At 37.5% G+C, this 20,638-nt stretch overlaps 1 non-coding gene across 1 annotated transcript; it reads right to left on the bottom strand.

Annotated features, from left to right (window-relative positions):
• Nucleotides 1-11,996: 11,996 nt before the first annotated feature.
• On the bottom strand, nucleotides 11,997-12,100 carry LOC113292007. Its single transcript, XR_003331686.1, has one exon. It is a non-coding gene; the product is annotated as a small nucleolar RNA R71 (small nucleolar RNA).
• Nucleotides 12,101-20,638: the final 8,538 nt, after the last annotated feature.

Genomic DNA, 20,638 nt, shown 5'->3' with positions numbered 1-20,638 from the left:
GTGGCTGGGCCCATACTTGTCGGCCCCGCTTCCCATCGACCAATCAGGTCGCTCAAAAGCCGCCACACTATCGCTAGAAGTGCAGCCGTGCCTTATGTTTGGCCGACCCCTTTTCTTGGCCATTCAAATCGCTTTAAACTTGACACCATACATTAAATACCAAACGCAGCCTGCCGCGCCACCATACTAACTGGCAAGCCAAACGCGCCCTGCCACAAACAACATATTAATCGTCATGCCAACATGCTACTCTGCCGCAGTAACGTGCCAACATGCCACTCTGCCGCAGTAACGTGCCACGAGCCACTTTAGCCTTGGCCACGCTGCCAAGCCCTAATTCTTACCACGACGCCAAAACCTAGCCTTGTCCACGCCGCCAAGCCCTAATTCTTACCACGTCGCCAAATTTATCTTTGTCCATGCTACAACGCCATTGGCATGCCGCTATGCCATGGCTCCACCAGGCGCCACTCTGTTATACAACAAGATGCGGCCATAATCAATGGCCATCCTTCCTCATGAGATGCAATATCAACCATTCAAGTTCGCCACCGAACTGAAAGACTTGTGGCAAATTTCAGGCGACCAGCTACCTAAATCTAGTGGTCATGGCTACGCCAGGCGCCACTTGCGCCACAGTGCCACTGGCATGCACGAGCCATGCCAGCCACGCCACATTGCCACTGCGCCATTATTAGGCGCCAATACAAGGTAGAATAATCGACGGCTACCCTCCTTCATGAGATGCGATCTCAACCACCGAAGTTCGCCACCGAACTGACAAGCTTGCGGCAAGTTTTAGGAGACTAAGCAAAACGAGCCTAATAGCCTTACATGCTATTTCCCTGAGGTAAGTCCCTTTACTTTGACTTACCACACGTAGAAAAGTGCTACATGTTTTCCACGAAAACACTCAAGACATCAAACATGTCATAAAATGGGGGATGCTCATCAGGGTATTGGTCTGGCGGTTTACAGCGTGCGGTGTGCAATGCGCCCGTTACAAGAAAGTGTCATGAAGTGGGACAATTAGTGGTGGTAAAAGTAACAGTGTAAACAATTCACTTCCTTCATCATGGAAGCATAACGTATGACAGTTATACGTTATCCTATTCTTCACCACTCAATCGTTTCCACTTCCTACGATACCAGGGTATGTTTCAATATGGCTTGTTAAATAGGCTTCACCTATTTTCACCAAGAACAAGTTTTGTTCGGCAACAAAACAGTATCTAGAAATCACCTGGTAGATTTCCATCCTGCTAGCCAGTTCTACTTTCAGATACAAGTCATAAACAACCACACCTTCAGAATCAACTATTCTGGTCTCAACACTTTCTTCGCTTCCCTCCCTAAGACCAACCCTTCTCCTTCACTTTGTGTCCGAAGCAAGTCTGGAACGTCCATTTCTTGGTTTAGGCCATATTTGTACAGATTGATCTCTCGAATCAAAAGTGCTCCCGTGCAGTACATTGTTTAGGGTATAGACTCGTTTCTCATCCACACACACGAATTTACCAAAACCGGCAGAAACAATTTTCACCCACAAACATGTAGTTAACGCACTGATCTATCAGATAACTTCAACACACTGGTAAAGTATGTACTGGTAATTAAAGGAATACAATCATGTACACCAATATTGCATCAGGAAGCATAGACAGTTGGTGTGAGATGATCAACGCATTTTACCGAAAACATTTCTTTGTCTGTGAACAGATCACACTATCCGATCTGGAAAGAATGTTCCAGAGGACTAGTGAACATCCAAATAATTATGTTAATAGGTTCAGGGTCCAGGCTTTGGATTGTCATAATCCAAATGTCAATGAAAAACAACATTGAGATTTATTCATCAACGGGATGATTCATGTCTACCGAGCATTATTGGAAAATCTACGTATCCAGACTTTTTCAGAACTTCGTGAAGCAGCTAAGCGATCAGCTACCACAACGCCTACTTTACTGGATAGATCTAATCCTGTTAAGACCGATGAGCCTTGTGAAGCACAAAACAACAGGCGTCTCTTCAACAAGCATTATAACCTTGGTCCCTCTATGAATGTCGTCAATGAGAAAATAAAAAAGAAAAGTACTGCTATGGATGCACAACAGCTTAAACATGTGACACCACCGCCAATACCGACACCATCTTATCTGGCATATGCCCATGACAAGATAATCAAGCCCAAGCTGCACCAGCATTGACTATATGTTAACAACTGCGACAAGCAAGAGAGGCTCAAGCGCCTCAAAATTTTCCCTTGCCCATGGAGGAGGTAATCGAGCTACTGGAGGTATGGATTCAGGATGAAGTAATCAAGCTACCTCCTATTAGACATCTACCTACTGAAGAAGATATGGAATATCCTAAGCATTGTCGCTTTCATCAATTCTTTAATCATCTAACAAGTGAGTGCAATGTTTTGAAATGTATCTTCAAGGAAAAAGTTGAGTTCGTAGAATTGAACCTGGGGACTGAAGGAGTCTATAGAAACCCCATGCTGACCAGAGCATTCAGTTTATCTGAAGAGCCAGTCAATGAAGCATTTCAATCCTTGATGGACCACTTATGCGAGTTTCTTTATCTATCAAAGGCACATATGAAAGATATCTTCGATGCTCTTAATCATGTTGTGTCAGGAAAGCGTTTGTCCCTGCTATAAGCACCTCCTCCACCACCATCCACATACAAGGAATTATATGACTGAGGACTGTTAATATCATTCCTCCCAAGACACTCAGAGCTGTGAGAATCACTCTTTCAGAGGCAATTGTCACGCCCCAACCTAAACACGTGCTTAGATAATAGGATTACAACCTAATTGAAGCATCAAACCAGGATTATCGATTTTAAGAAACATAACTGCATACATTGTCTCCACGTTAACCCAGCACTCTGATATTCATAATGAAAGTCTCTCGAATGATATAAATGTGATATTGTGTTGTTTTATAGAATAAAAAAGAATACATATAATAAAAGATACACAACACCTCTGTATCAACAGCTCTAAGCTACGAAAACGAACGTCTTCACGTACACCATCTCTTCCGGAAACTGAAACTGAAGTGGAAACGAGTGATCACATCGTCTCAAAGGGGTGTTCAGTGGAAACGTATAACTCTCAAGTAATCACTGACAAACTCTAAAGCGATAAACAGTTTAAGTACAACAATGTAGGAAAACAATTAACATAACATACACCAAACACTGATCACAACATCGAGAATATGAAATCAAGAAGAAAAGACATAATGAAATCTCATATTACACTTTCTACAAACAATCAAACATAACATGAACTTGTGTAATTTCCTCAGATAAAATATTGTATATATAGTATCGCACATCTCGCACTACTAATGGTATTGCACACCTCGCGCTACTTAAGGCAATATAAAATAAGTAAATGAATATCGCACATCTCGCGCTACTAATAATATTGCACATCTCGCACTTCTCAACTTAGCAAGAATCTGTGAGGGGTACACAGGCACTCCTCGCGGGGAAATTAAACAACGCATATCACATCTCATACTCATCCAATTGTACAACGAACATGCTCACAGATAGTAAAGACACATCATGCTCGCGATATAACTATAAACTAAATGATTACGAGAAGGTTACAAGAGTTCCCACCTGTTTTGATGACAAGCCACGCCTACCTTGAAATCCACATTCCACAGGTTCATCATCCTTTGAATCGTTCGTTATTAATAAAGACCAACTGTTAATCACACAAGCACTCTAAGAGCTTAGCCAAAAGGGCTCACATAATAATCATACAAGTTCCAATTAATTGCTAGGTAAACTATGTAATGGTTCTAAGCCCAAGTCCCCGAAACTAGCAGGTTAATCCAAGGCCTGGTCCATCTGAGTCAATTAACGGTCGCTAACAATCAATGGGGTCAACTAACAGTCAACTTCTAAGTCAAGGTCACAATCCAACCAAAGTAAGGTCAGGTCAGGTCTAGTCCGGGTCAAAGAGTTAACTCAGTCAGATGGCTGAATTGAAGGTGAGTCTGTTAGCTGACTAAACTGAATGAGCAAAGGCTAATGCATATGCCTTGAATCCTAGCAGTTCTGTAATGCACCAGAATAGCCTACAATTATTCTATTTTGCACCATAGTGGTGTATCACTTCTATTTCCTTTCTACATATCCTAGACCTCTTCCATGCATGTTATAGCATCACCATTACTACACCACCACATTGACTGATACTCCTCTATGCAATTCTGTCACAACCCACAACAACCAAACTTTATGTATCTCCATTACCAGCATCCATACTATCAACTCCATTTGTTGCTAGCTCCATCAAAATCTCAACCATGACAACTCAGGTCAGTCTACTCCATCCATTTCTGTATTCAGTTAATCATGTAGCCTGAACTCCGGCTGTTGTTATTCCCAAAACAGAGTTAACACTACCACCAAATGCAATTACCTATTAGATTTAACAATCTCCTAAACACAATACCAAGATCTCAATCTTATTTCTAAGCTTCTCAAGTCAGAATCTTTCAATTCAAATCCACTAACAGCTTCACAAACACAACAATCAACTCAACAACACCACATCTACATCAGTTCTGCAGTTGCAGGATTTCACCAAGGCCTCTGCCATAACAACATTTCGACCAACTTCAGCTTACACATCCTATAATCACATTTAAAATCTAAGAGTTATAACCAATTCCTAGTTGCTCCAAATGCAACTCAAATCACCACCTCCATTCACACTCAAACATCTGCAGCCAAGACTATGAGCTATTTTAACTCAGCTCGGTTCAACAAACCTGCAGTTTCCTCCATCGACTTCATTAACTACAATTGCATCTTCCAAAACTCAATCACCTAAGAAGCAATACAAACACTTGCAATTTCATTAATCTTCACATATCTATCAATATCCTTTGCTGCAACACTTCAATTCTGCTCAACCAAACTCTTCATCAAATCAAACCCTGTTCTCAAATCAACTCATATTAATTCAAGTTCAAAGCTTCAACACCTAACACATCTCACCAACAGACCACTGATTTCATTCTTTAACTCCATTCACTCACTGCAATAGCATTGTATGACCACCTCCAACAGTTCAAACTTAAACCCATTCATTTCTTTCATCTTCTATGATTCAATAACATTAGTTCATCATATAACCCTAATCTGAGATTTTCAATTCATCACCAGTGACTTGATTTCACCAATTATTCTTAAGAAAATAACAACCCCCCAGTTCGGTTCAATTTCTACCAAAATCCCTAATTTCTACTTTGGGGAAGAACAGAACATAAACCCCAATTCACTAATTCATCAGCTCATCACCTGAAACCAGAATTCTCCAAAAAAATTTACCTCGTCCAATGAAATAACACAAAACCCATTCAATTAAACACAAATTAACAAACAATTTCGCACAAGACTAATTCAATTCAACGAAACCCTAATTTACTTTTTTATTTTGATTCTTCATCAAAACAACATCAATCATCAATTCAACCACTTAGAACATGATATTTGGTTAATATCTTCCACAGATTTACCAGTGGAGATAACAATTTTATTTATACTAAAAGACATTCAACAAACAATTACAGATTTGCTTAAAAGTTTAACAAACCCTAAAAGACTGAACATGCTGTATAGTTTGGCAGTAGACTCTAGCTAGTAACTCGGTCAGACTTCTGACTTTGTTGAGAGTCTTTAGCACCGATAACTGTGGTATCCTTAACACAACATCAACCCCATTGACCTTCTTCTATCGCCAACTAAATATCATCATCATCAGTTCTACACAGAACCAATTTCAAATCCAGAAACCTAGCTTGAATTCTCAAATTCACCTTTGCATCGATTCTAAATCATCAACCCTAATGGACACCAACACCATCTCTTAATCCTTGACCATCTCCTATTTACTTGACCATAGTGTCCCTATTTTTCTCTCTCGATTCAAAAGAAGGAGAAGAGCAGAGTTCCAGAAGAGAAGAAGAAGAGAGAAGAAAACGAGACAAAAAAATGAGTTTTGAGGTTATCCCCGATGGGTTAAGATGATAAGAATATGATATAAGCACCCATACTTATGGATATGAAAAATCATGTGCCCATATAAGAATCTCGGTTTCCTTGATAACATCTTTCGGTGAAATTATTAATTTACCCTTCACACATCTCAGATGATTTTTTCTTCGTCTGGTATCCAACTGATGCGTTCGAGTAGTCTATTTCGCATAACTTTTCGAGATCTATTCAATAATGCTAGATTCATATCTAAATTGTTGTTAGATTAATTTCTATTAATTAGAATCTAAATTAACTAATCGAGTCATTAACGGTTACAATGTCTCTTGACCGGTTTAATAGCGTTGACGAGCTTACGAATCCTTACAGCTACATTCACTCCCACGACGATTAAGTACAATAAAGGTAAATCAAGAATGATTATTGTCACATCACTCTGAAGATGAAGACGAAAACTACTTGGACAGAAACCCAATTCCACATCATCAGAGAAGACCCGGGATATGACATGATCCTTGGACGGGAATGGCTACATGCTGAAAAGATGATTACTGGCAAGGCGTTTTCATCAATGTGTTCCTCTAATGAGGAAATCCCTGACCCGTAGGAGTTGTTCGATGGTCCATCTACAAATTGTTTGTAGTAATTCCTAACTTTGATGACAATGAAGTAGGAACGCGGAGAGGATACAATATTCTATGTCAAGAGGTTTTGCGCTCAGGCAAGTCTCGTTTCACTTGCATCTCTTTCATTAAGTTTTCCACATATTCCGTTAGATGGACTTAGTATTACTAGTAAGAGTACCACTGCTATTACTAGACATTACAAATGGATGACACCAATTCCTGAATCTCGAGTCGGAACATCCACTACCCTGGGTAGTGTCCAAGTATGTTGAAGAGCATCTAGAATTTCTCCCTGCGACATTGCAAGAATGTCCACATGTTCTACCAAGCAATAATGAAGAGTTTCAAAAAAAACATTCGCACTTAAAACCTGGATGCTAGCGCAGAGATGAGGGAAAAGCCGAAACAACATAAGATATTCAGGGCTAGTCCAATCAAACCTAATGTCTTTCATGTTGGAAATTTGGTACTGAAAGCAGCAAAGCGCGATCGTCATTCTATGATTGAATCTGATTGGGTAAGTCCTTTCATGATTGCCAACTCAACTATTAGCGGATACTAGAAATTAGTAAAAGCAGCAATACGTGAGAAATAACTTAAATAATTTAATTCTTAAAAATCACTTGAAGCTCAGAGCTCAGAACATTTGAGATTTAAAGCATTTAGGATTTTCTTATTTCGTTCGTACTTTCTATTCCTCTAAAATGGATGCAATACTTGCAACCAGCAAATTAAATATCTAGTCCTGTTGCATCCATTAAAACACCACCAAACTTCCCATATAGATGCCAAGCATCCAAGCCAATGACTTTCCTATATCCAGCCAAGAAACCCTCTATAGCATGCTTATAAAAAAGAGTCATTGACAAGAGTGTATTGTTTGTAGTTCCATAAGAGAAAGTAGCCACACTTCCAGGCATTTCTTACTGCAATTACAACAATAAAAAAATATAATGTTAGTACCATAAAGTTTATATTATCATTGGACTAACTAAAAACAAACATAACAAACACAAAGTTTAGTTCATATTGTTACCTTCACCATCTCACAAAGTGCATGAATTTTCTTGTATTGCTCCTGATAGCTACCATAAAGTTTCTGCAACACAATATTTCTTTCCATCCATGTTGTATGATAGTTAATTTTGACATTCATTATCTTGTTAAACTCAGCTTCCAAGGAATTAAGATCAGGGATCTTGGCTTTATTGCCAAGGGTCTTCAACCTATCCATGTACCAATCAGCTACAAATGCTCGATTTGCACATCTGTTCTTACCTTTAACACCACCATTACATTTTTGAATAAGATTCCAGCTTTAAAGAGTGAGTGTATGTCCTTCACCCTTCATAACTCTACCATCAATGAAAAAAAGACCGTTGGTCATCTTGCAGTTAATGCACTTCACCCTGATCTTTATGTTATTTGAATCACTGAGTTTAACCTGATGTTTGTGCTTCACGCGGTAGCCCCCCCAAGTGTTTCTTAAACTCATGTTTGCTAACAAACTTGCTTCCCTTAATTAGGATATAAGGATCTAGTTGTTGAAAACTAACACCCTCAAGTAACATTTCTTCAGCTTCCTCTTCCTTTAGATGTTCTGCATACTTTTCCTTCAACTTTGTGTTTGATAAGCCCGCAAGTGCGACATTTTTATACCCACATTTGTACTAGCTAGGTCTCCGTATCTCGCTAATAACTATATTTTAAAACTTATACAGGAATTACAAGTGAAATCCGTTCACCCGGAGGATAAATGACTTAGATCTGAAATTAGCACTTGCGACTTGCATTGCAAAAAGAGTCAGAGCTTATGGCCTGCGCCACCTTGCCATTTCATGGCCAGACATTTCTGTTCACAAACCAAAAGAATTTTCTTTGTTCTGTCAAGCATGTCAATCGCACTAGTGGCGACTAAGAGGGATAGAAGACGTGGCAACCTGTACGCCACATACGTTTTCTTGTATTCTCAAAACAAGAGAAAATTTCATTTCCTCTTTTTCTTTTAGTTTTCTTTCATATATGTTGGTGCAACTACAAATCAGGGCTTAATTGGGGGCGATTGATTTTAATCGGGGGCCTCACCAATTTTGTTTGCACCCTAAAATTTTCAGGGGCGTATCAATAGTAAAGTCAAAATACTGTTTTACCCCTTATTTTTTTAATTTTTTAAAAACTTTAAAATCAAAATCAATTTTTCTTTTCGAATTTTGTGTTTGCAAAATTTTTTTTCTGCTTAGTCATCATAAATTTTTTTCAAAAAATAACGACCCTCAAGAGTCGTCATTGTTTTAGTGACGACTCCAAACAGTCGTTATTATTCCAAAAACGACCCTCAGGAGTCGTCATTGTTTCAGTGACGACTCTAAACAGTCATTATTGCTTATAAAAGAATCGTTATCTTCTTTAAAGATTCATTAATGACGAAATACATTAAGATTCATTAATGGCAGAATACATTAAAGGATCGTCATATGCGTAGTTGAACATTAACGACTGTCTAGAGTCGTCGCTAAAACAATGACGATCTTGAGGGTCGTTTTCTAAATAATAACGACTGTTTAGAGTCGTCACTGAAACAATGACGATTCTTAAGGGTCGTTATTTTTTTAAAAATTTCATGATTCATATAAATTTACGCAGAATTTTTTTTTTCCAAACATAAGATTCGGAAAAAAAAAATTGATTTTGATTTTAAAATTTTGCACTAATTAAATAATATTACCACTAATTAGATAAGGGATAAATTAGACATTACCAAAATATTTGGATAAGGTGATCCAAATTAGGAATTGGGTGACCTTTTTTGTACTCTAGTGGGAGGCCCCAATTACTTTCCAAAACCCCGATTCAGCGGTGCTACAAATCTTACAGAGAACTAGAGATCAAGGTTTTCAAGGAGAGAAACAGATGATGGGAAAGAAACAAAGAGATGGGTTATTGATTGTTTGCGATGGGAAAATATGCAAGGCTGAATTGGTCCTGTTTTGTGATGAGATTCAAGACAATTCTATTTTTCTTAAAAGCAGCGATTGAATCTGGAGATGGTGGATGTCGATTTTTAACTATTCACAAAGGAGGTGAGACTAGTAGCTGTCGTTCCCTACTGTATCTCGGAAAATTGCAGGCAGTGATGGTTGATGTGGCCTGAAATTGGAGGTAATGCTCAGATGGAAAATGGAGGCTCTGTTGAGCTGAAATCCAGGAGAAGAAGATTAGGTCGAGTTGATTTGGTGTTGGGTTTAATTCAAGACGAAAATCAAACAGCAGATCTGGGTGGTTGGTTTGATGGGTTTTCATTGGGTTCGATCGGTCACAGACATCAGTTGAATTTGGGGGTTTCAACACCGATTGATACAGTTGATAGACCGCATCAGCGGCATCAGGTATGAGATGGCTTTCGACCTAACTTTGTTGCTGCTTAATGGCAGATGTATGGGCAGTATTTCAGGCAGTAATAAATGGAGATGGTCGAGACTTGTATCAATCTGTGATTTGAATTCCCAATGGAGGTGATGACTTGGAGGCTGTTGTGGTTGAATGGAATTACAGATGGATTTTGGGAGCTTGGCATTTCGTTGGTACGCAGTGACTAGGAGGTGAATGGAGATGGGCGTGTTGTCAGCCTGGAAGAAGGTGTTTTTGGTTAGCCGGACGGGGGTTGAGCTATTGCTGCTGCCGGTGAACCAAAGCATTCTAGCTGGTCAGGGATGAATTAGTTGGTGGTCAGATTTTGAGAAGGGCCAGGATTAGGAATGGGTGTTTGCATTTGGACTGGGCTCTGGAGGTGCTTGTACCAGTCACAAGGAGAGAAATGGGATGCATACAAATATCCAGTGAGATGGACTTCAGAGGATACACCGTTTTCAGGGAAGCAATTAGGTTTAGCTCCATTTTAATTGATTGATTTTCCATATGCTGAGTTTATTCATCTCGATATCATTTTTTATGGCTTTTAAGAAAGTTATGTCTAGCTAAGCTACTCATTAGGGTGAAGGATGAACTTGTAGGTTAAATCGCTTATGTTCTTAAACAATGGTTTCGAAAATAAAAGCGTAACTTCATGTTTGTGTCTCTCATATTTGGGTTGATTGTTTTATGAGTTTTTCATGTCTTATGCTTTGTATACTAAATTGTTGAATTCTTGAACAACATCCATATAGAACCTTGGTGACAAATGATTTATGATAATTCTTTGACTATATATGCCATGTATGCCTAGAACTTTGGATTTCTATCTTTAGGTTGAGAATAAATATATCCTCTTGATAATTCTTGTCTATTGTTCTTAACTGAAAATATCTTTCACATCCTTAAATGAGACCTTTGTGATAGAACATGAGTGAAACCTAACCTACAACGGATTTCGTAGCCCTAATACTTCCACATCCTTGATTACAATTTCTTATAATTTGCTTTATTCTACTTGTTAGATTATTTTCTTATTAAAATAATCTTTGAAATATTGCATCTTGATTAGTTAGTTCTTGATATTGATTAGTAGTAGTTTTCACACTCCTCGAGGGAACAAACTGTGCTTTATATTATGTGCAATTTTGATACCATGCATTTGCGGTAAAACAAAGTCGGTCTACCGACCCATCGAGTTTTTGGCGCCATTGCCGGAGAGTGGTTACACAATACTCTCTTATTGATATCATTAATTTTCTAGTCTTGTTTTCTGCACATAGTCTATTTTTGTTTTTAATATCTTTTAGTTCCTTTTAAGTAGTTTTTCTGATTTTGTTTAGATACCTTAGCGAGTTTGAAAAACGTAGTTGGAATCTTTTGGAAACCAGCCGAAAAGTAAGTACTTGAAAAACTCGTGGAGTTTTTACAAGGTGAGTATGAACTGAGTTTTGCATTTAGTTAACATATGCATGATCTACCACGTGGTCGGGCTAGAGAACAATTTGATCGTCTTGTTAGAGTCAACCCTTAATACATGACGGAAATAGATGATGAGGGTACCGGTTAAAAGTTTGAGAGATTATATGTACCCAGCTAGAATGTCTCAACTTTCATGTATTGTTTTGCCTACCACCGCAACAACCTATGAGATTAGAGCGAGCACCATTCAAGCACTTCCTAATTTCTATGGTATGGAGAATGAAAATCCTTACTACCAGGTTAGAGATTTTGAAGAATTATGTGGTACAATGAAATTCAAGGACTTAGCAGATGAGTATCTTAAACTTATGATGTTCCCTTTCTCCTTAAAGGATAAGGAAAAATTATGGTTAAATGCATTAGCTCCTTCATCAATTAGTACTTGGAATGACATGATTAATCTATTCCTATATAAATTCTTTCCGAGGCATAAAACTATTGTCATTCGTCAAAAGTTGAATAGTTTTTCACAACAAGAAGGAGAATCTCTTTATGATTATTTAGAGAGGTTCCATGATCTCTTGATACAATGTCCACATCGTGGATTTGATACTCCTCGGCTCACATTGATCCTTTATGAAGGATTAGATTTCAGAACGTTGACTATGGTAGAATCACTTTGTGATGGTAATTTCCCTGATAAGACTGCCGAAGAAGGTTATAAGTTTTTGCATGAAGTAGCCGAAAAATCCCTAGAGTGGGAGGCTAGAGAGTCCATAAGATCAATGACTAGTACTAGTACCAATTACAGAGTTGAAAATGAATTCAACTCTGAGGCCAAGTTTGATGTCTTGACACAAAGACTTGAGTCATTAGAAAGAAATGCTAATATTAAGCATGTTGAGTCTATTTCACATACATATTTTATTACTAATGATTTTTCTGACCGAAGAATTCCTAGTTTGGAAGAACGTATGGGTTTATTTATGCATCTCAAATTTCTATGGCGAACTTAGAGGAATAACTAAATAAGATTACTAGCCGATTGGATGAGCAAGACAAGGGTCAGTTCCCGAGTCATACAGCTTAATCCCAATAGTTCTTTTGAGGTGAGCACATCCGGTGCTAAGCGAACTCATCGTGTCCAGGACGCCTCTACTCTCAGAAGTGGACGAGTCATTGATAATCATGTTAGTGATCCCGAGGAGAAAGAGCAAGATAGGAACCCGCCTACCATTACACAGGTCACTCCTTCAATACATAAAGAAACCGCTGAAACCAAAAAAGGTAATTTTGATATTTCTTATGTTCCCCGTGCTCCTTTTCCTCAAACATTACTACCTCGTAAGAAGGAAGCTATCCCTAATGACATCCTAGAAGTGTTTAAACAGGTTAAAGTCAACATCCCCTCTTAGATACCATTAAACAAATTCCTTCTTATGCTAAGTTTCTAAGAGATATGTGCACTATGAAACGAAATCTGAATGTACATAAGAAAGCTTTCCTTACTAAACAAGTAAGATCGATTATTACGCAGAAAACTCCACCCAAATTTAAGGATCTAGGTTGTCCTACGATTGCTTGCACTATAGGAGAACATAGGGTCGAACATGCATTGTTAGATTTAGGGGCTAGTGTAAATCTCTTGCCATACTCTGTGTATGTGCAATTAGAACTTGGTGATTTGAAATCCACTAGTATTACTCTCCAATTGGATGATAGGTCCATTAAAATTCCTAGGGGAGTGGTACAGGATGTTCTTATACAGGTTGAAAGTTTTGTTTATCCTGTTGATTTTATTGTTTTGGATACTCAACCTGTTTCTAACCCTAGTTGCCAGATTCCTATCATCTTGGGTAGACCTTTCTTGGCTACCTCGAGTGTGGTTATCAATTGTCGAAATGGAATCATGGAGCTTACTTTTGGAAATATGAATATGGAGATAAATGTGTTTAGCCTTTCAAATTCATATCATATTTCTGAAACTTGTGAACATGTATGTGATGCGTGTCGTAACCACAACAAATTAGTGAATATTTTTCCACCTAATTAACAATAAATAAAGTGTAGTCAAGTTCGTTCCCACGAGGAGCAAGAGATTTTTAGTTGTAAAATTGTCACAAAAGGGAGGGGGGGGGGGGTTGGTTTAAGACTTTAAAAGCAAAAGAAAGTAAATAAAGCGATTAAAAGTTTAGGTTGAAATCAATATGATAAGTTAGATCAAGGAATCCTTCTTCGTTGCAAAACAATGATTCAAGTTATGTTCTTTTCCACTTTTTATTAGTCACAGATTATCACCAACTGTAGAAATAGCAGCTAGATCAGTGCTAACCCCTAAACCCCTTGTATCACCGGATACAGAAGTTCTCGACTACCAGATTCTATTTACCAAACCAGCTAGTAGTAGATCACTCAAGATGTAATTTAGTTAAACGCATTAAGATTTATGAATTTATTAGGTTGATATTAGTAGTTAGACTCTTAGATCAAGGTCTACTTGCTAACGTTGTTTTCACACACAATTGATCCACGGAATCCCTCTGCAAGGTCTCGTGTTTTCTACTTGTGTAAAAAGTCAAGAAACGATTACTTATCCCCTAACTTTCACTAGATTTAGATCAAACTAACAAATCAATATAGCGTGCACTCTAAACAATCTATCAATCAATCATAAACACTCATATTAGTAAAAACAAACGATAATCATGTGAAAACTTCAAAGTAGATTTAAAACAACACTCAAAACATGTTAAGAACTAGGAATTCATCCCCAATCAATAAGAAAATTAGTTACTCATGTTTTTGAAATTCACACAAATAATTATAAGAAGAATTTTTGAAGTTCACACAAATAATTAAAAGAAGAATTTTGAAAAGCAAGCAAAAACACAAGTGTTGTGTGTGTAAAAGGTTTAGAGGTATGTAGAGAAAAGTAGATAACTTCTCTATTTATAAGCTTCAATTTGCTTGCAATCCTCTTATGAATAGAATCCCTTTCTCTTTGTAGCTCAACTTCCAAATCCAAGTCTTTCTCAAATCTTCCATCTTCTCTTTCCAAATTCAAACCAAATTCTTCATCCAATTCCAAGTCCAAGTCTTCAGACCCATGATTCTAGAGAATTCTTCACAAATTTCTGTATTTTTGGTTGCCTGAAAAAGTTCTCGGGATCACCGGAATTCGGCCGTAAAAGTCACCATCGACCACCTGAGTTGTGTCGCCGGCTTCCTGAGTCAAACTAACAATCTTTCTGTGTCGTCGTCATCTTTAACGGTCCGACTGATGCCGCCGTTATCTTGTCAACTCACATGGATCACTGAATTGACTCGCCTAAATCGGGTTCTCGTCTATCACCGAGTTGACTCGCCGGAGTAGAAAATCCGACAGAGTCTCCTCTGTTTTCTGGGCATTTCTAGACCAATTTCAGGACGATTCTCTTCTTCCCTGTGACAATGTCCTAACATACATCTAACAATTCAATCAACTTCACTCAAAACCCATTCCTCTGTTGCTTCTCTAGGATGAGCTGAACACTTCTTCTAACTCTAACCATTCTCAATTCAGCTTTCCTAACAGCGACCACAAACAACACCAACTTTCTTCTCTGAATCTCAGTTCCACCATAAACCCAACTGCAACGAGAAGCCATCAATTTATTCTTGCTTCTCAACCCGTCAATAGCCGCCATCACTGCCAAAACAAACCAGACCCAAAGCTCCATTTAATTCGTCTTCTAATCGAATCATAACCTTTCAAACACAACAGCAGCCCCAGTTCCTCCTTCAATCCCAACAATTTTATCTTCCATATACGAGACCAACCTCAGATTCGACCTTATTTTGTTCTTCAGTTGCAGAAATCGAACCCTAATTCTTTCACAACCAGCCACAAAGCCATCTTTGATTCTTCTTCATTTCCAATTTCGTCTTCAAAATTATGCTGTAAGTCTTAATCATTTGCGGCAGTTGAGTCCATTTAATCCAGATCCCGTTTGTTTCTTCTCTATAATTTTACGGTAAACCCTTATTAAGATTAAATTGCAGTAAAATCATCGTCTCATCTCAGATTCCATTTATGTGCTCTTGATTTGGACAACAGACGCTCTTGAAACCCCTTTCCGTTTCTCGAACTCAACAGCAGCAGCCGCTTCATCTATTTTATCTTCTTAGTTTCAAGGGAATAAAATGAATGTAATAAAACCAAATGATCGAGAGGAAGAACTCTCGTTTTTAGGGTTTGTTAGAGCATAGCTCGGTTGAACCCACCAAGCGTTGTTATGTCAAGTTTGGTTGTCATATTTTAGTGAATCAAAACTCATTTTAAGAGTCGCTTGATTATGTACTAGAGTAAACTTCGTATAGGTTAGCTTGAAAGTATTAGGATATGAGAATTACAAGTATTTCGAAGACTTGAAGAAGTGAAGAAGTGAAGAATCTACAACGGCAACATCATCCTTCCACTTGAGGTTAGTGATATTTGACTTGAACTGTTTCATTCCCTTACGTATCTTTCAAGTCGTGCATATTGAAAACGAAACTGCGAAGCATGAACACTCTAGATAGACATAGTATTAAGGAATACAATATGAAGTTTATTTCTTAACCATTAAACTTTGTTGATAAGACATCGACGTAATCATTTAAATTCTATCGTGATTATGTATGGGTATGAGGTGAGGATTTCATCCTAGGAAACAATGTTTTACATGTGTTTTAAGGAAGTAAGTTCATAAACTTGTTTATGAATCGAAAAGGACATCGCTAGGCATTATTGGGATTGTTATTCATTGCATATCTTGTGAACATCCAATATGTGTGATTTAGTATAACCGCTCACGACTTGTTTGTGTTCTTGGTAAAACTATTCACAAAGGCCTGACTTATGTATTGGTATGACTTTTATTAGTGAAACCGATCTTAAGTAATCACCTGAGATGGTATGATCGAGTTTGTGATTTTTTGAACCGAATCTGGGTAAAGGGGAACCGATCCTATGAAGAGGTGCAACACATCACAAAGAGGAATCGATCCTTGTATGAGGTGCAACAAATTTGTAGCAAAAAGGGGAACCGATCCTATGGACATGTGCAACACGTTTTTAGGAAAGGGGAACCGATCCTGTGGACATGTGCAACACATATAAGTGAGATACCGTATATATGTGGGTAACCGATCCTAGTACCTAGTCTACCAAATTTTGGAAAGCTAGTGTGACTATGCACAATACTCACATGGAGGTAGAACCGAAACTTGTTTTGGTAGAACCGTTAAACCCATGATTTGTGATGGAGTGTTTCTTAATCAATCGCATAGTTCTTGAAAGTCAGATGAACCAATTTTAAACTTGTTTGTAAGCGTGGAAAATCAGTTTCAAGTTTGTAAGTATGAAAGAGGACTTACAAAGTAAAGATGTCGACATACTTTGAACACGTACAATAACGTTTATCTTTTCGTGTTCAAATTATTCCTTAATAGTTGCATGAAGAAAATCCCAGGATCAAAATATAAATAAGTTAAGAATCTTTTAATTAAAGTTGTTAATTTTATTTTAGGAAAATGAGAATTAGTAATGTGCATTTACTAGTTGAGATTTTCCACGGAGATTTTCGGTCATTATTTTGGACAGTGCATTTCCAAGAATTATGGAATATATTGAATATCTTTGAGAATATTTTCTATTTTGGAATTTCCTTGGTGTCCAAACTTTCCTTGTCTATAAATACTTGAAGTTTGCATTTCTAGCAAACTAATCCTTCGTGACATCAAACTTCCTCGGTTGTGTTTTTATTGGTGTAGCCGCCTATTCAGAGAAGAGACTAACCTAATTAGGAAAAATCTCTTACGGACGCTCAGTTTAAAGTCTTCTTTGGGATTGAGAAGCTCTCCGAGTACCGTTGGTGGGAAACTAGATAATTGCGGCTTATCTTGTGTTTTCGATTGATTTAATTGACTAACGGTGGTTGAACTTTGATTGCACCTAGTTTGTTTATGATTGAGAATCTTCTCTTCTGATATATGATTCACTCCAACTAGATCGAAGTTTCGACAGGGATCTTTAGAATGTTGTTAGTTCTAAAGACGATCTTGTGATAATCCATTGTTAAATACCCCGTTCTGTGCGTGATTGATCACAAGAGATTCAAGTTGTTGTGCGCAGGTGTTTATTGAAGATCTAAGAAGATTTGAAGACAAAGAAGATATTGAAGATTTATGATTTGGGGTTCATAATCTTTGGTGTGCACAATACTTGTTTCGGTGTGAGAGGATCGAACTATAATCGGTTTATCCTTGTGGTAGATTGGACTGATTAGTTGTGTAGATCGGTATCAATACAATTCTTTGTAATTAAAAGTATTGATTGCAAAATCTTAAAATTTACCTTTGGTAGTTGAACATAAGATAGATCTAAGAACCTGGAGAAGGAGTTTATGTTAAGATAAACAGAAGAGCCTTTGTCCGACTCACATCACTTGGTTAAATAGAGTTGATACCAAATATATTTGTTGTCCCTTTACTGTTTGGAATACGAACCAAATGAATTGTTCCAAGTACGTGACTTATTCATAAGTTGGAGGCGTGGGAATACGACGAAACTAGGTGAACTATAAGCCTAGTTGCTTGGTCTCAACCATACGAAGTTGGTTTAATTTTGTGTAGCGGCTTAATCCTGAGAGTATTCAATTCTGGACAAGGTCCCGGGGTTTTTCTGCATTTGCGGTTTCCTCGTTAACAAAATCTTTTTGTGTCATTTATTTTATAGTTCCCTATTATAATTGTTTTACTATAATTAAATTAAATTACACAAACGTTAATTCCTGTTTACTTGATAAGCAATCCTATTGTGTTTGGTTAAGTCCGAACCTGTTTATCAAGTAAACATACTTCGTTGTTGGATTGTCTCGATCTCATATCCATAGACGATCACACGAAGTGTGAACCGATTATTTTCATTGTCTCAACTCAGTCCATAGACAATCACTTTCGGAGAAAAGACTTATAGGTAGGAAAAGTTTTAGCTTGAGGTGTATTTGGGTACCCTCGCCTTTTCAATTGGTACCAGAGCAGGCAAACACGAAAAAAATCTAACAATATGTGTTTGGTGCGGTCCAACCTATAAGAATAGAATCTAATGGATGATTCAGTTAACGTGTTAACATGAATTGATTACTCCAATTTGTCTGACAACCAAATTGTGGAATCTCTTAGATCCAAAGAAATTTGGACATTCGATGAATGTCGATTATACCTCAGTCTCACAGAGGATGCCTCATGCAAAATCAACAGATAGCTATCAGAATTTGCAGAAATGGAAAGCAACTCTGTGATTTAAAAAATGAGATTAAGATATATGAAGAGAAGGAAGATGAGTCTTTGGCTAAAACTCTCAAGATCCTTGAGGACCGTAATAGGGTTCAAAATGAGGTTGATGAATTTCTCATGGAATTAGAAATCTCCAAAAGAACTAATAATTATAAAGGAAACCAACTCATTCATGAGTATTTAATGAACTACTCCGAAGAATCTGAAATCTATCATCATTTCTTGAAGATGATGTTGTGATAGACATCAATAATGAATCAAATTTTTTTTGTTTTGAGTTATCCAAAACAAATGAATCAAAATTGATTGAAAATGTCGATTCAAACCTAATTTTCTCACGGGTTGAACATTTTGATATTTGTCAAAAAAAACCTTGATCGGTTATACATCACAATGTTTCAGTATCCATGGTTTAGCCATTTTCGAATCCGGATCCATATCCAAATACAATATGGGTTTGGTGATAAAAACAAAGAATGATATTCTCTCTTCTTTCTCTACCTTCTTCGGTTCCAAAAGAACCCCGACAGTTCAAGAGGGTTCGAAATCTCTCTTCTTCTAATTTTTGCATGTTTGATTCAAAGGGTGAAACGTTGTTCAATCTACTCCTCAACTCAAAAGGAAACAAGGGTCGTTCTTAATCCACTCGATTTCATCCCAAGGAAGAAGATTCAATACTCAACAAGTCATATCATTTGTAAGTGGTTCTTTACTTTGCTTGTTGATTCAATGGAGAATAGAACTAGAAGAAGTAGAAATTTTGTTAGAGGTGAAGGTTCAAATAGAAACTCTATGCTTTATTCCACTTTGAACATCAACCATGAAAATATGCCTAGCCTTGTTTATGATGTTAGTTCTCAAAATTATTTTGTGAATGATGAGTGTGCTAGGAAATTCGGTCCAATCAAAGAACCCATCATGGAAATGTTGTTTGTTGATGTTTCAGACAAACATTATGTGAACTTTGTGAACCAACCTGAACGGGGTATCATTCATGAAATTTCCTTCAGGGAAACATCGGACCTTGTCAAACTTTTCTTGCTAATATGCATGAGATAAATTTTGAAGGTTGCATTTTTCGTACTATGATCGGTACAACATCGTTTGAAGTCAACAAACAAGTAATTTCAAAACTAATTCTCTATCCTTACATGAATACCTTCTTACTATGTTCGGATGAAAGGTTTAGAGTTAAGAATGATACTATTTCATTGAAAATTGGAGGAGTATGGTCAGGTAATTCATTACTCCTTCACAATGTTGAATTTCATCTAAAAGTATTTAGAAAACTTGCTACCGCAAATTTGTATCCTAGTAACATGCATAAAACCAAGTGGACTAGAGATGTTGTTGAACTTGTATATCATCTTGTCAATGGAGTAAAAAACTTTGACTTCTGTGGTCTAATGATTAGACAAATGATTACTATCCGAAAAGGTAGAAGAAGAACTCCTGGGTTTGCCTGTTTGATCACAAGAATATGCAGATCCTTTGAAATTGTTTGGCCAAACGCCAGGGTGAAAGTCCCAAAGAAACTAGGAGAAGGAATACTCAATCAAATGAGGGGACAAGTCTTCCATGCTCTTCCTCCTATCAGAATAGAAGGATATCCTAAATCTCTCAGGAGAAAACTAGAGAGGAAGAAAAACTGCATTATTGACCTGATTGATCGAGCAACAGAAATACATCCAGATCTTACCTATGATCTGAATGCTATCTATGATAGTTACAAAGGCACCTCCTCCTCTGAAGAAGAAGAAGAAGAAGAAGATACTGATTTGGACATTTCTGACTAATGTCCAAAACTGAATATGTAATACTATGTACA

This window comes from Papaver somniferum, chromosome 6 (assembly GCF_003573695.1).
Source record: "Papaver somniferum cultivar HN1 chromosome 6, ASM357369v1, whole genome shotgun sequence".
NCBI classification, from domain to species: domain Eukaryota; kingdom Viridiplantae; phylum Streptophyta; class Magnoliopsida; order Ranunculales; family Papaveraceae; genus Papaver; species Papaver somniferum.
Note: the sequence above shows the minus strand (reverse complement) of the source record. Positions and strands in the feature narration are given on the sequence as shown.